Genomic DNA, 17,564 nt, shown 5'->3' on the forward strand with positions numbered 1-17,564 from the left:
CAGCTGTGAGGGGGCAGTGCGGAGGGGCCGTACACGTGGAGGGCTCCTCGCTGCAGCAGGGCGGTATACGCGGCGCTGGCTCGCCGTCTGTGTGGCAGGCCAGGTGAGCGGAGCGGCATGTGAGGGGCGGGCCTCCCCGGGAGGCTGGAGGTTGGCGGAGGCTGGAGGAGGTTGGTTTATGTAAATGGCTCAAGTTCCTGTGACTTTCTCAGCCAGAAGCTGCTCAGTTCCAGCGAGAACATTATAAGCAGCGGCTGCGGGATCTGCCTGTGCCGAGCCCTGAGCGCTTCCCCGCAGCCTCCTGCCCCCCGGGATCTGCTCGTACCCCTGGATTACTGTCACCCCGGACGCGCTGATGTTCCCGGTGCTCCTCTGGACCTTGTGGATAGCTGCGCCCGGGCCCCGCTCTCTGCAGGACACAGCCGGATCGCCGGGGTCGTGTTAGGTGAGTGAGCGCTGCCGGTGCCGGTGTGTCAGGTGGCCGGCTCTCTGTCACGGACACTTGTTACTTTCTATCTGTGGCTTTGTGTGAGGAGGAGGCTCGGTCACCTGTGTGCGGAGGGCAGGCACCTGAATACAGGCAGCAGCCCCCTCCCTGCACCCCGACAAGGAGCCCTCACCATACACAAAGGGAGCTGGGATGGGAAGCAGTGGGGGAGGAAGAAGGGGCTGTGCTGCCCCCCAAGGGGGTCAGGTAAGAGGGGGGTGACAGCACCGGCAGAACGGGAGCGTCCAAGTCGTGTGTGTGTGTGTGTGTGTGTGTGTGTGTGTAATGTATGGAGAGCTGTATGTGTGTGTGTGTGTGTAATGTATGGAGAGCTGTATGTGTGTGTGTGTGTGTAATGTATGGAGAGCTGTATGTGTGTGTGTGTGTGTAATGTATGGAGAGCTGTGTGTGTGTGTGTGCACTGTATGGAGAGCCCAGTGTATGATGAGTGTGTAATGTATGGAGAGCTGTGTGTGTGTGTGTGTAATGTATGGAGAGCTGTGTGTGTGTGTGTGTAATGTATGGAGAGCTGTGTGTGTGTGTGTGTAATGTATGGAGAGCTGTGTGTGTGTGTGTGTAATGTATGGAGAGCTGTGTGTGTGTGTGTGTGTGTGTGTAATGTATGGAGAGCTGTGTGTGTGTGTGTGTGTAATGTATGGAGAGCTGTGTGTGTGTGTGTGTGTGTAATGTATGGAGAGCTGTGTGTGTGTGTGTGTGTGTGTGTAATGTATGGAGAGCTGTGTGTGTGTGTGTGTGTGTAATGTATGGAGAGCTGTGTGTGTGTGTGTGTGTGTGTGTAATGTATGGAGAGCTGTGTGTGTGTGTGTGTGTGTAATGTATGGAGAGCTGTGTGTGTGTGTGTAATGTATGGAGAGCTGTGTGTGTGTGTGTGTAATGTATGGAGAGCTGTGTGTGTGTGTGTGTGTAATGTATGGAGAGCTGTGTGTGTGTGTGTGTGTGTGTGTGTAATGTATGGAGAGCTGTGTGTGTGTGTAATGTATGGAGAGCTGTGTGTGTGTGTGTGTGTGTGTAATGTATGGAGAGCTGTGTGTGTGTGTGTGTGTGTGTAATGTATGGAGAGCTGTGTGTGTGTGTGTGTGTGTAATGTATGGAGAGCTGTGTGTGTGTGTGTAATGTATGGAGAGCTGTGTGTGTGTGTGTAATGTATGGAGAGCTGTGTGTGTGTGTGTGTGTGTAATGTATGGAGAGCTGTGTGTGTGTGTGTGTAATGTATGGAGAGCTGTGTGTGTGTGTGTGTGTGTGTAATGTATGGAGAGCTGTGTGTGTGTGTGTGTGTGTGTGTGTAATGTATGGAGAGCTGTGTGTGTGTGTGTGTGTAATGTATGGAGAGCTGTGTGTGTGTGTGTGTGTGTGTGTAATGTATGGAGAGCTGTGTGTGTGTGTGTGTGTGTGTGTAATGTATGGAGAGCTGTGTGTGTGTGTGTGTGTAATGTATGGAGAGCTGTGTGTGTGTGTGTGTGTAATGTATGGAGAGGTGTGTGTGTGTGTGTGTGTAATGTATGGAGAGCTGTGTGTGTGTGTGTGTGTAATGTATGGAGAGCTGTGTGTGTGTGTAATGTATGGAGAGCTGTGTGTGTGTGTGTGTGTAATGTATGGAGAGCTGTGTGTGTAATGTATGGAGAGCTGTGTGTGTAATGTATGGAGAGCTGTGTGTGTGTGTGTGTGTGTGTGTGTAATGTATGGAGAGCTGTGTGTGTGTTTGTGTGTGTGTGTGTAATGTATGGAGAGCTGTGTGTGTGTGTGTGTAATGTATGGAGAGCTGTGTGTGTGTGTGTGTAATGTATGGAGAGCTGTGTGTGTGTGTGCGCACTGTATGGAGACCTCGGTGTGTCATATGCAGTGTGTGGAGAGTTTGTACAGTGCACACAGGTAGTACGCTGTGGTCTCCTTGCACTGCAGACATTGATTGTATGTTGATTTTTCTCTGCATTTCTTCCAATTCTCCTCTCTACTATTGTTTATTGCCCTACACGTGTATACATACGTGGGTTTATGAGGGTCACTGCCCTTATATGCTAGAAACCTACTTCATGCACACGGTGCATCCTTCCTATGTCACACAGTGCCCTCATGCCTCCCAGCTCTATGACAGTCTGATCAGATCTCTAGTGAAACTGGTTTGGAGTTTTTTTTCCTAACAAATTGAGTTGTGTTTATGGAGAGCTGTGTGTGTGTGTGTGTGTGTGTAATGTATGGAGAGCTGTGTGTGTGTGTGTGTGTGTGTAATGTATGGAGAGCTGTGTGTGTGTGTGTGTGTAATGTATGGAGAGCTGTGTGTGTGTGTGTGTGTGTGTGTGTGTAATGTATGGAGAGCTGTGTGTGTGTGTGTGTGTGTGTGTGTGTAATGTATGGAGAGCTGTGTGTGTGTGTGTGTGTGTAATGTATGGAGAGCTGTGTGTGTGTGTGTGTGTGTAATGTATGGAGAGCTGTGTGTGTGTGTGTGTGTGTGTGTAATGTATGGAGAGCTGTGTGTGTGTGTGTGTGTGTGTAATGTATGGAGAGCTGTGTGTGTGTAATGTATGGAGAGCTGTGTGTGTGTGTGTGTGTGTAATGTATGGAGAGCTGTGTGTGTGTAATGTATGGAGAGCTGTGTGTGTGTGTGTGTGTGTGTGTAATGTATGGAGAGCTGTGTGTGTGTAATGTATGGAGAGCTGTGTGTGTGTAATGTATGGAGAGCTGTGTGTGTGTGTGTGTGTGTAATGTATGGAGAGCTGTGTGTGTGTGTGTGTGTGTGTGTGTAATGTATGGAGAGCTGTGTGTGTGTGTGTGTGTGTGTGTAATGTATGGAGAGCTGTGTGTGTGTGTGTGTGTAATGTATGGAGAGCTGTGTGTGTGTGTGTGTAATGTATGGAGAGCTGTGTGTGTGTGTAATGTATGGAGAGCTGTGTGTGTGTGTGTGTGTAATGTATGGAGAGCTGTGTGTGTGTGTGTGTAATGTATGGAGAGCTGTGTGTGTGTGTGTGTGTAATGTATGGAGAGCTGTGTGTGTGTGTGTAATGTATGGAGAGCTGTGTGTGTGTGTGTGTGTGTGTAATGTATGGAGAGCTGTGTGTGTGTGTGTGTGTAATGTATGGAGAGCTGTGTGTGTGTGTGTGTGTAATGTATGGAGAGCTGTGTGTGTGTGTGTGTGTGTGTGTGTAATGTATGGAGAGCTGTGTGTGTGTGTGTGTGTGTGTAATGTATGGAGAGCTGTGTGTGTGTGTGTGTGTAATGTATGGAGAGCTGTGTGTGTGTGTGTAATGTATGGAGAGCTGTGTGTGTGTGTGTAATGTATGGAGAGCTGTGTGTGTGTGTGTGTAATGTATGGAGAGCTGTGTGTGTGTGTGTGTAATGTATGGAGAGCTGTGTGTGTGTGTGCGCACTGTATGGAGACCTCGGTGTGTCATATGCAGTGTGTGGAGAGTTTGTACAGTGCACACAGGTAGTACGCTGTGGTCTCCTTGCACTGCAGACATTGATTGTATGTTGATTTTTCTCTGCATTTCTTCCAATTCTCCTCTCTACTATTGTTTATTGCCCTACACGTGTATACATACGTGGGTTTATGAGGGTCACTGCCCTTATATGCTAGAATCCTACTTCATGCACACGGTGCATCCTTCCTATGTCACACAGTGCCCTCATGCCTCCCAGCTCTATGACAGTCTGATCAGATCTCTAGTGAAACTGGTTTGGAGTTTTTTTTCCTAACAAATTGAGTTGTGTTTGCAGCACACAACCCCTGAGGGTCCTCTCCTGTGAACACCTGCCTATTATTCATCTTCTGTCAAGGGAAGAGGAACCACTAGGGATACCTGCTATTATATAAAGACTTAGTGGGATCAAGTACCACAGACCCTGGGAGTCCAGGGGGGCTATTTATTATTTACACCAGGAGATCTGTTACCTGGGCACGTGGTGAGCAGGTGAGCTTGCCACCCATAGGGGTCAAGTGTATATATTCTTTGCCAATTATTTGTTGCTGGGAAGAGATACACATTCCGGTTTGTCACTGGTAAACCAACAGCACATATACTGCTTCCTGTATAGAAGTACTTGGTGTGCCTTCCGCAGAAGACCACACTGCCTCTCATGTACGAGACAGTAACCAATAATTGCTACCCCATGTGCCAGACTGTACACCAACAATCACATTGTCACCCACCTGTACCAGTGTGCCCTCTTCCATATGCCAGGCTGCCCCCCATGTGCCATACTGGTCGCCAGTAATTCTAAAAGCCTCTTCACCCATGTGCCTTTGTGCTCCACCTCAGCCATTGCCAGCACATTAGACTGTAATATGTGATTCCATCCTTACTGGAGCTGTTGATCCCAAAAAGCTATAGCTGCGATTGCATGGAGATGTTATATTGTGCAAGTCTGAAAGAGCTGTGGAACCACAAGGTTCAGCAGTGTCACTAATGTCTGTAAGCCTCACAGATTAGTATTTTGGTCATTATTTTTAGCACAAACCAAGAATGGGACCAAAATGCAGAAAATCTGTACATTATAGTTTTAGTTTTGGCCCAGAAATCCTGACCATGCACATGAAAACCCAGGTTAGTGTTCCTTCTCACAGCCTTATTTTATTATTTTTTTTTTCTTTTCTTAAAAAATGAGTTGTGTAACGGGATATGTGTGTTTTTGATGCAAGCTTTTTGTGACTTTTTTTTTTTTTTTTTTTTTGTAATAAAATGTTAATATGCTTTTCTGGCGATTTTTAAGTGCTATATAGAAGGCAATGGGGAAACACCATATCAAGATCCACTGCCCAAAAAGCACACTAACAGGCCATAAAAACAGTGCAAACAAAAAGCATTGTTTCTTGTGCTTTTTGTGTTTAAGGGTACAAACACACACACACCGTATACGCAGCAGATCTGCAGCAGATTTGATGCTGTGTTCAGTTATTTAGATCTAATCTGCTGCGTATTTGTTGCGTATTTGCTGCGTATCGCAGCAGTAAATACGCTGCGTATACGGTGTGTGTGTTTATACCCTAACTGTAGACTTTTGAATAGCAATTGGCTGCTGCCCTTTTGGGTAAAGCAACACATAAAAAAAAAAAATACAAAAAAGGGGCATTTTTCCAAAAAACAGTGTGAAGCCACTGAGGGATGTTACATGACTGCAACAAGCCAAGTACATAGAACATTGTTGCCTTTATCATTTATGAAGTGATGGCTGTTGTTTCAAAATAACAGCAACTACATTAAATGGCGGCCATAGCCTTTCTGTGTTTTCAATCCACTCCAAAATACTGAGCAAAAGTACTGTGTAGGAATATAGCCTGTAAAGCTGTATCAGTGTTTGCCAGGCAGCCTTAGGGCTGCATCCAACCTCTTCAGCCACCAGTAACAAATGCTGCGCACTCATCGCTAGTGATGACTCATGCATCTGATGCACTGACTATAATTATATGCCTAGTGAATACCAAGGAATTTCTCAAATATGACCTGTTGGGGGTACTTGGGGATTGTAGTTCAAAAACTGCTTCTACGTTCGCATTTGGAATGTGGTAGAAACAATGTCCGCGTTTTTAACAATAGCGCACAGTGGTGTAGATAATTTCGGCAAGATTGTGGCTATTGGGGAGGAAATGGAGGTGTGGTTTTGATCGAACAAGAATGTGGAAACAGAGGCTTAGCCTGTGTTCACACATTTGCAGTTTTATTACGTTTCTTTACATAATTAAATCCTGATTATGGAGTTCACGATTTTGTCTAAATTGACTGTCTGGGCTTTGCCATGTGACTCGTGGTGTGTTTAGAGAGAGATTTATCTGACAGATCTTTGAAGCCAAAGCCAGGAACAAACTATAAACAGAGAACAGGTCATAAAGGAAAGACTGATATTTCTCCTCTTTTCAAATCTATTCCTGGCTTCGGCTGAAGAAATCTGTAATATAGTCTGTCAGACATCTTTTGGTTTAAAAGGGCCTTATCCTCTTTTCAAATCCATTCCTGGCTTTGGCTTAAAAAAAATCTCTCAGATAAATCTCTGTGTTAACACAGTATAATATAATCAAATTGTTTTTGACAAGAAAAACTCCTGCAATGAAGCCTGGTAATATATGGCGGAGCCTATAAAATCAGTTAGGCTCTTATCTTATGTAAAACAAGCAATGCAACAAAACTGGTGAAAAATGTGTGACTGCAACCTTAAGGTCCCCATATACTTTCAATAACTGATGGCCAAAACATTGTTCAGCTGTCTGATATCCCTCGTGCCCGCTGCCCATCCTCGCCACCCACAGGAATGTTCAACATGGCCCAGCAGTCCTGTATCCTCTATCTGTCGGTGGTTGTTTGGGAGAGCCCTATACACCGTAGATTGGTGGTCATATTTGCAGAATGCAGTGGGTTTGGCCGTCTGAGGTTCATGGGACCTTAAGACTGCCTTTCCACATATGTGCTTTGAACCATTTCCCTTCCCAGTAGCTACAATCCGTAATGGTGCTGGGATTATCGGCAACATTGCGCAGCTATTGGTTAAGAATTGGGGGTGCGGTTTTGACCACATTGAGAATGCAACCCAGTTTCAGTTTTGTATTGTGAAGAATGTTGCAGCACATGATGCATTCACACTTCCTGACCAAAGGAAAGGCAGCAGTGTAAGGCCCCGTTCCCACTGAGCAAAGCTAGGGGAATTCCGCGACGGAATTGTCCGCCGCGGAATGCCGTTAGCCTCCCGCTCATAATGGGAGTCTATGGGAGGCGCGCGCTGCTGCTCTGTACGCGCTGAAGAATGAACATGTTCATTCTTCAGCGCGGACAGGGCAGGAGCGCGCGCCTCCCATAGAGTCCCATTATGAGCGGGAGGCTAACTGCATTCCGCGGCGGACAATTCTGTCGCGGAATTCCGCTACCTTTGCTCAGTGGGAACGGAGCCTTAGGTTGGATTTTGAGTGTTTACAATCATATACCTGAAGAAACTAGTGAAACCCATTGTAGTTCACTATAATTTCCTATAGATCTGTGTATACCTCTGCATTATTGGGGTGCACTAAGGGTCACAAGCATTATTTATTATCATCAAAATGCTTAAACTAATACCAGTTCTAAATCTAATTGCAGCTCTGACATAGAGTTCATATTGGTGTCAGAGGCTCCATCAGAGCTAATTCAGTTCACAAAAACTAAGTGGGGGTGGGGGAGTACCCTGTTGCACTACAGGCAGCAACTAGAGATGAGCGAACCAGGTTCGGGTTTGAGTTGATCCGAACCCGAACATTCGGTATTTGATTAGCGGTGGCTGCTGAACTTGGATAAAGCTCTAAGGTTGTCTGGAAAACATGGATACAGCCAATGACTATATCCATGATTTCCACATAGCCTTAGGGCTTTATCCAAGTTCAGCAGCCACCGCTAATCAAATGCCGAACGTTCAGGTTCGGATGGACTTGAGCATTCTCGAGGTTCGCTCATCTCTAGCAGCAACACATCCTATTGACTTTAATGGGGTCCATTGGGTTCCTGTCCAGTGTCTCTCCAGCAGGACTGAAGAGTGTGTGTGTGGGGGGGGGGGGGTATGCTGCTTGTAGCTTTCTGTTTTTGCCCTCTCATGTACTGCTAAATGGCTTCTGCAACAGAGCTCAGTTGTGAACCTAACTTTACCATTGTGCACACTTACAAGCTGGTGTTTCTTATCTCCTGACTGCTCTATTTCCATTCTGTAAAGTGTTCGCTTAACACCAAGCTCTAAACAATAATTAGATGTAGAAAACGCAAACTTTCTACCTCCTTATAGGAGCACAAACCTTTAAACTGTTTAGGGGCTCCGAGCATCATGATTCATTAAGATGTTGGGAGTTTCCAGGTCCAGTCCGCAAAGCACCATCCATGTATGGACTGAATTCTACGGATGTGTGAATGTCCCCTAGGGGCCCTATTACACGGAGCGATAATCGCTCTGATTCAGCCAATTATCGCTCTGTGTAATAAAGACAACAATCAGCCGATGACATCGATCATCTGCTGATTGTGTCTTTTGGTCCAGAGCTAAAATCATTGGCCGCTGGGCACATATCCATGTCTTCATAGATTGGATACATACATTGCTTCGTGTGTGCTCAACTTTGAGCTGCTTGCCCACAGCTTCTGTTTCAGCCTTTGAGCATGTTTATGGAGAACCCCTTTAAGCCTGATCTCTGAAGGATTCATTGAACTGAAGAAGGCAAATACAAACCCACTTTTGCCAAAGTTTACATCAAACAAATGAAGCTTTGGCCCCTCCTCTGCGTCATTGCCTTTGACCCTGGGTAAAGGAATATTTTTATCTATTCCTCTTCGGCCTTTTGCCTAAAATAATAAGGGGAATCTGTGATGATATGAAATGTTCTCACAAAGTGTAGCCCAGAAAATCTGCACTTAACTGTGGAGGCCACAGAGATTCAGCTTCTCTACAGAAACAAATAAGAATATGTTCAAATGCATAGGGGACAGTGGAGTAATGTCTGTGAAAAGGAATGAGAATCTTTCCTTCTCTATGAAAGTTTCATTTTCAGTGATAATCCCCACAGAGAAGCCTAAGGGGAAAACTCCATACCATACTCATATCATGAAATTTTTAACCAGTCGTATATGGTCTGTGTTTAGGCAACGTTCTTGTATAAAGCCCAAACTGGCACATCTGGTAGATGTTGTCTTTTTGGATCTGCTTGCTGTATTTATAAAGGCCAATAATAATGGGCACCTTTTTAAAAACTGATGCCTACACTACTACAACCATGTACACTACCAATGGTTTCATGTATACGTCTGGTAGCAGACATGCAAAGCTGTGTAATTCGAGGACGACCATGTAAATGTGACAATTCGGGCTACTGCTATGTATGAAGAGTAAGTCTTTACAACTGGTAAGATATATGTATTGATTCTTCATTGTTTTGTATCTGCAAGCAGAATGTCCATTATATTCCTTTCCGCCATTGGTTTTGACTTTGTCCTATAATCTCCTTATCGACTCCCAAAACCCTTCAGTCTGGCCACCTAATTTATGTGATAATCCTCTCATGCAAAACAAAAGCTTCTAAATGCTGACAATCTGAATTTCACAAGTTTTATCGTAATCTGCACAGAAGGCCAACAGGACATATTGGAGCAAAGGAAGAGTGCAAGCCGTCCCCAGACCTGCCCCCGTGCTAGTCAGATATATAATCTTCCAGCAGAGATACTTAGATTTTCTCATGGAATATGTAGGCAATAAAGCTGGATGGTTGCAGTTTCAGTAATTCTCAGGCAATGGTTGTAATGTCTGTCGTACAACACTTCTAGCTGTAGACGTACACATTGTCAGTGTAGATGGCTGTTCTCTGTGGAATCGGCACAATTATGAGGTTAATGAGCAAAACTCCATATAACATAGGTCCTCACACCGGTCCCTAAGGCTCTGTGTTTTTCATATAATTTATGATCTTTGTAACTCCATCCTTCCTCTGAGTGAAGATCTTGGATTTCGAGCCTCATTCCAGTTAGTTCTGTTCTCCCAGTGTATTGTGGGATGTGCGGCCCCCAGAATTTTTGCTTTATTCTCAGATTTCTAGCTCAGGGATGAGATTTGTGAATCATTTGTAGAAGACATTTTGATTAGGGCTTCTCGGTTCGCTACGTTAAATCAACCGAGACGTCGCTCAATGGACTCTCTGATTGAGCAGTTGGTTTGCTGCTTTCTGCCGTCAGGAAAAAAAAGACTTCAATTAGAATGCGTTTAGGATGCCGGCTCATGATTCAGACACTGGAGATGATAACAGATGACGCTGGAGGTTAATTTCTGGATGCCATGGTTTCTGTAAATGCTCACACGTGTGCTTTGCAGAAACGCTGAGTGAGGAGCTGGTCGTGTGCTCTGCTCCTCTATATTGTACCGTGTTAAGACAGGAATTACACTACGTTATTCATTGTTCAAAAGGCAAATTAAAGGATGTTTGTGACACCCCTGGAAGAAGTCATACATAGCCTGGAGAGCATGTCCAGGTACCCTTGGTCGCAGTACTGGGGTCCAGTAAGGGATGTGGTCACTCTGCATCTTATGATCAATATTCAATAGGTTCTGTGTGGAGTTTCTTTAGCTTGTTTGAATATCTATCTATCTACACCTCTGTGAGTAGTGGGAGATGGAGCTATAAATTTTTATGTTGCTGTAATGGGCAAACAATGTGTTACTAGATTAATATCGAGCAAAACAGAATGGAGGGCCATAAAGCTGTTTTAATCTGGGGTGCAGTGGGTCCTAAATCTAGTGATCTGCAGTAGTGATCCCCAGCCTCCTATGCTACAGAATGGCTGGGATATTTACAGAGGAAAGGTGTGTGTGTGTGTGTATGTATGTATACAGGTAAAAATGTCATCCTATTGGATTGTTAGTAGACTGTTCTACCGGATCTCAATAAAGCAAAAGATTTATCCAGGATTTAAAAAAAAAAAAAAGTTACTTACAAAGGCAGCACCACACTTGTGCCCAGGTTGTGTGCTAGTACAGTTCTGCTTTGTTCACTTCAAACTGCAAACTGAGGATAAGAGTGGTGCTGTTTCTAGAAGAAAGCAGCTATGTATTTCTAATCCCAGATAACCCCTATAGTGTGTGTGTTCCATGCGCAGTACAGCTTCTTATTCTGTTTAGGCACTTGTTTCTGGGAACAAGCAGCCTGGGTTATTCTATGTCACATACGTCTCTGCTGACGACCATAATCCACTCAGTAATGCAAAGTGTGTTGCCTCCTTCATGTGATTGTAGAGTCTGCTTAAGATTCTTGTCTGATCAACTCCTATCTTTGATCTGGTTCTATACAGCTCTGCTCTAAGCTCCCTGTCCAGCGTTTGCATAAATCTATACATTTTGTGCTTTGTAGTCCTGTATAACTGGGACACCAGAAAAGGATTTGAGAATGAAGGACTGAAGTCTGTATTTCTTTGCACATACATACTGAACTGCACTTGCCAAAAGCACAGATGACTCCATAACAGTGGTATACGTCCCTTATATGTGGAACTTAGGCTGGGTTCACGTTGTTCTTTTGGCCTATATTTAACATATAAGCCTGAAAGGCTTCCAATCGCCCATAAGCTAAAATCTGCATAGAATCTGCTTATGTGTTGTGAGCCTTTTCATGGTGGCACCGTCAGAAGGATGCCATTATAGCCCACGAGTGGCAGATGCTGCTTTTAAACATCGTTTTAATGCATTTATCACCCATAGCTTTTATTGGCATCTGTTTAACTGACGCATCATAAAAAGCTATTGAGAAGCTCATAACCATTAAAGGGTTATTCCCATATGGGACCGTACGCACAGAAGATTGTGTATACTTTATTTTTTGTAATATACTGGCAAGACATAAGGACACTTTCAGCTTTCATCTATCTAATGGAACTATGCAGACTTTCAGCACATACATTTGGTACTGGCCCACTGTACATGGTAAATATAAGGTAGAAAATGAATTGTGAACAAAGCCTTAGGGTACAAACACACACGACATATATGCTGCGTATTTACTGCAGCAGATTAGATCTAAATAACTGAACACAGCATCAAGTCTGCACCACCAAATCTGCTGCGTATCTGCTGTGTGTGTTTGTACCCTTAGGCCTCATTCACACATCTGTAGTTCTGTTTGCAATAAGAGACAGAACTTTTCATTAATACATTTCAATGGCCCTGTTCACACTTCAGGATTACTATCGGTCTATGCAGAGGTCTGTTAGTGGAAACTCATCTGCGGTGCTGTCTACCATTTACAAGTCGCTGTGAGCATTTGTGAGCGCACGGAGTTCCTCATTCACATGTCCGTATTTGTCTGTAATTGAGGATCTGCAATTACGGACAAAGTATGGTTCCATAATTTATGCATCTACGATTTGGCAGTTTAGGAAAAATACTGACGTTACCCTAGTGCGGTCTGTAATTGCAGAAGAGACACCAATAGAAGTCTATGGGATGGTCCATAATTTGCAGACATTATGGAGGGTCACGTCATTCTAGCTAGTGATCATTTTTGACCATTCTTCTTCATTTTCTACTTTTACGGATCTGCAAAACATATACACAATACACAAGCATATTTACAGAATACAGGCATAATTTACAAATACAAACACAAAAAAGTGAATGAATGGGGGTAGTTAATTTGCATCTAAAGTAAAGGTGATGGCAACCTTGTGCCCCCCCCTTTTTTTTTTTTTTTTTTTTTTTTAAATTATATATAATTGGGATAGCCGAAATAAGGCTGTGCAGCAAAGACTGAGACTCCTTTGCCAGGTGTAAGATACATCTGTGCTTGTGAATGGTGCGGTCACACTACAGAATCACACCTTCACATATAATCATACTCTGTAGCCGAGCTGCAACTGAGAGCTCAGCGCTCACAATGATCATGAACAGTGTGATGTACATAAGCTCCAATAAAACTAATAAATGATTGGTGATGTCCAGGACCCGATCACACTGCTGGACTCTCCATCGTAGCTTAGCCCTTCAAACACTGGGCAAAATGGAAGATTTTGATGGCTGCAAACAGAATCCTGGAATCCGCTGCAGAAACTGCCACCCAAGACTTTTCCCCCTCCCCTTTTCATTCAGGAATTAATGTTCCTTGTTATGAATTTGCATTTATTTGCTTTTAGTTGTATGTGAATTAAATGCTTTTGAACCATCGCTCCATGCTCTGAAATTCAACCTGACAGAGAATCCAATTAGCCTGGGTAATCCTGTCTGGTGTCGGATAGAACAAGGGGCTGCGCGGTTTGTCTTATGGTCAAGTCGTCTTCTCCTGCCCGCTGTTCTATAGTATGACATGATGCTGCTTGTATTATCCGCCAGTTGTCAGGCAGTCAGTGAATGACGTTGTATCTGATTTGAGGGCTCTGTGGCTCTCGCATGTAATGTTCTGCTGTATGCTTTCAGTGGGAATACTTGTGTATAATTTATAATGTTATATAATGTCCTGCTTTATGCCTACAGTGGGAGTGCCATGTATGATTAATATTGTTATACAATAACTGGCTCCACATATGTCGGCCTGCTGTATGTGCACAATGGGAACTCTATGTATGATTTGTTTTAGAATAACTGGCTGTACATATGATGTCCTGTAGGAATGCGCACGCTACATGGCTTGCAGTGTTATACTATGTACTACTTGGTTCTTCCAGTGGGATTGCTGGATAATGATCCCCTACATGCCGCTTGATCTGTGGGATCATATGTCACATTTGTGCTCTATAGCGCTTTGAGTTAAGTGGTAAGAGAAGGGGTTAAGTGCCACATGTTGTGTGTGCTGTATCCGGGCCACTGAATAATAGCGTGTGCGCTCCCCCCTTACTGAAAGGTGATCCCCCAACTCTGCACTAAATAATTCATGAGGAGCGAGACAGGCCGTAGATAATGGTTGTAATTCCAGTCCTGGGATACCTGCATTTTGTTTGTGTTCCCACGCACTGGTGGCCATTGCTTCTTATGTGTAACACACTGCTTTGTATCATTAATCTTAAAGTAAGACCACATAAAGCAGGCGCTTTCCCCTACGTATTTATCTGTGAATCCACAGAAAATCCCCTTGTGTTGCATGTGGATTTTGCTGCAGATTTCATGATGAGCACTGGAATGGGTGAAGTCCGCTCTGAGGCTATGTTCACACACAGTATTTTGCAATGAAAACCAGGAGTGGATTGCAAACACAGGCTTTGTTTACACAATGTTGAAATTGAGTGGATGGCCATCATTTACATGACAAATAATTAGTTATTTTTACTGCAGTTAGAAAACTGTGTGTAAAAATTCCCCAAGAAGCTCATTCAATTGGCTGTATAAGACTAGGTTCACACTGTGTTTTTGCAATCCGTTTAACATATACATTTTATGGAAGAAACAGATGTAATTGTGTGTCATCTGTTTGGGTCCGTTTTTCCATTGACTTCCATTATAATAAAAAAAAGGATCAAAGCGGATGCGTTTTTTTTTTTTTTAACTAACACAAAGTAGTGTTGACTAGGTTATTCTTTCCGTTAAAAGTAACTAATTAAAATGGATATGTTGAATGGATTGCAAAAACACAGTGTGAACCCAGCCTTATTCCATCCTGCTTTATTGGATATGAGGACACATTGCTTCTCTGGGGGAATATCCCTGTACATATTATGGCAGCATGTGGAGTTCCTACATATCTGCTATAGAGAACCATAGAGATACGATATGCCATCATACTGACTCCTGTAGTCCTCCTCTTCTGCTGTATGTTACCTAATCCTCTACTGTGCTTCCCATAATTTTCGCTTTCCTCTTCCCGATCTGCTTACTTCATTTTGTCAGTTTTTGCTTTCTTGGCCTCACAGGACACTAGAAAGGAAAACAAAAGTGTTACATATCAAGCCCAAGTGGCTAAGGTCTGCTGCTCTTATGCAGTCTTCAGACCAAATGCTAATATCTAACATATATGTATCTACAGTATCTTTCTCGTCGCCACTATCCTTACACCATGGTAATGTTTGACCTTCAGTTTCCTCCAGTTTGACTCATGGTTTCCAGCTTCGCCCTCCACCATACCCCCCCCCCCCCCCCCCCTCCTCTGCAGAGGGTTGTTTATTTTAGCTACAAAATCCAGCATGTGAAACAAAATATGAAAGGAAGAGAAGAGATGGGGGTGAGGAGGAGAAGCTGGAGCGGGGAGAGGTAGTAAACTATTAGATTGATGTAAAGGCGGCAGCAGTGCAACATGAGGCGCTACCAGACGTAAGTAGATGATCACCTGTCTGGGGAGGAAGCTGGACGAACTGGAGGGGATCTGGAGCTGCAAGATGTGGTGTCTACTCCTAATGACTTGTTTGTCCTGTCAGTTCCATCAGGACATGTTTTCTGGATGACTCCAGATGTAATGTAACACTATAGTAATAGTAAGAAGCCAAGGCAGCAATTCTTTATAGTTTCCACTTCATTTCAGGTAAATTACTTGAGACAAGAAACAAAAAAAATTGTAGTGAAAAACAGAGCAGTGAATAAGCCAGTATATAAGCCATCTAACCCTTTTACAAGTAATATGTATAATACTCTAATACAGGTAAGTAGAAAAGTCGAAAATTCCAATTTGGAATCAACGTCTTTTAGTCTATTTATTGAATGCTGTAGTTTAGGCTTGTCAGCTCGGGTCATTAGATCTGCAGTCAGGCCGGGACCTGCATTCGTAATAAGGGTGTGTAAAGGCTTGTGAAGTGCACTTGTGTGAAGACAGCCTTAGGGAGCTTTTTTGGGGAGTGACATGGTCCCATAGATGGGTGTGCTTTTGCCTGTGCTTTGTTACATAGTTTTTATTTACCCTTGGTCTATTGATCTGCTGCTTTCTGTGATCTGTCAGCAGCAGCACACATCTTTCTTGCCCTGTTTATTACAGTGTATTAGTGCAAGTATTTGTCAGTTTAGAGTCCAGGCTGTTAAACTGACAGAGGATTGTCCAGACTGGATACTAATGTGGTGAATATTCAGCTGTGTTAGCAGGACACGGTCAGGGTGAGTTCTCATATATGTACGGATACCTGGTTTCATTTGCAACAAACATATTCCTGATTTAATGACATTGGAAAACTGGTCCCTGTGTTGTCTAGTGCACCATCCTTTCTTTACTTAACTTGGTGCGATCCTCCACTAAACAAACCAATTCAAGGTTTCTTCTAAAATAAACCTTTTATTCCAGAAGTGACCTGCAGCAGCACCGTTTTGGCCAAGCTCTGGCCTTTTTTTAACCATCAATCACATGTAGAAGCTGCTGCATGTGATTGATTGCTTGTAATAGGCCGGTCCTTGGCTAAAACATTGCTCCTGCATGTCATTTTTAGCTGAGATGGAATAAAAGTTATATCGGATAATTGGTGATTCGTGGAAACACCTCATATTTAAAAAGTTAGAATGTCTCAGTTTTGCTTTGATGAATCCACATATAGATGTACATGCCTTTGGTTCTGATTAACCTTCCTGGGCTGAAGACTAATTCCTCTCCAATATGTGACGCTCATTGGACACAGATATGGAGTGCAGAGCATGCTGAAGTGGATTCTGAGCTAAGACCTAGGCCGCAGGGACCACACATCCAGTGGCTCTGACATCTACTCCAGCTGTTGCTGTCCTATGTGTAGTTTCACCTGGTTGCACCTTGTCTGTTTCCTATCACAAGTCACGCCTGCCGTCTGTCACGTTCCTGCAGCATCAGAAACTGCCGGCATGCTCTTTCTTTCCTTCATTCTTTCTCCTCAGTCACTTCCCTTCCGTCCTCCTCCCTTCTTGCTCTTGCCTATTATAAAGAACCTCTTTCAAAATATCAATTAACTGAAAGCTATAATAAAAAAGGTTCCTTTGTGAATCCAGCACGGCGCTGAGTTGTAAGAAAATCTTTTATGTAACTTTTTTTCTTTATTTCCTTGAAAACACATTAGTCCTTCACTTAATACCAGGCCTGTTACACACAAGCAGCGGGGGTCATGTCTCTGGCAGGGGAGGGGTTTAGGCCAGGTTCACACCACATTTTTGCCGTACAGGTGGGGCATGCACCCAAAGTGCTGGTATCATTCTATCTGGATACTGTTTTCCAATAATATGTCACAAAACAGTGCCCAGATGTAGACAATACTATTAGTATACAGGTGCATTCATTTGTAGCAGTGTATTTTATTTATTTAGTTTGTAGTGTGCAGTAACAAAGTATGCCTCAGCTACATAGTCAAAGCCTGCAGCGGTGTGATGTTGCCAAGTGGCCTCAGCAGCAATAAAAGGGTGGTTCAGCAAAACAATTTTTCTTTAAAATGAACTGGTGCCAGAGATTTGTAATTAACTTCTGTTAAAAAATCTCAAGTCTCCCGGTACTTATCAGCTGCTGTATGTCTTGAAGGAAGTGGTGTATTCTTTCCAGTATGGAGAACAGAAGAGGTTTCCTATAAAGATTTGCTGCTGCTCTGGACGAATCCTGTCACGGACTGAGGTGACAACAGAGAGTAGTGTCAGACTGGTAAGACACCACTTCCTGCACCAGTTGATTTGAAAGAAACAGTTTTTTTGGTGAACTCTCCTTTTTAAATAAACATTTCTGCCATAAAGC

At 43.6% G+C, this 17,564-nt stretch overlaps 1 protein-coding gene across 4 annotated transcripts in view; it reads left to right on the plus strand.

Moving 5' to 3' along the window:
• Window positions 1-202: 202 nt before the first annotated feature.
• Window positions 203-17,564, plus strand: part of SEMA3F (semaphorin 3F) — a 75,421-nt gene continuing 58,059 nt past the window's right edge. For all 4 annotated transcript variants that reach the window (XM_069968664.1, XM_069968665.1, XM_069968666.1 and 1 more), the window contains exon 1: window positions 203-445. The gene's annotated coding sequence lies outside the window, so the exon portion shown is untranslated. The remainder of the gene's footprint in view (window positions 446-17,564) is intronic.

Source organism: Dendropsophus ebraccatus, chromosome 4 (genome assembly GCF_027789765.1).
Source record: "Dendropsophus ebraccatus isolate aDenEbr1 chromosome 4, aDenEbr1.pat, whole genome shotgun sequence".
In the NCBI taxonomy this organism is placed as follows: domain Eukaryota; kingdom Metazoa; phylum Chordata; class Amphibia; order Anura; family Hylidae; genus Dendropsophus; species Dendropsophus ebraccatus.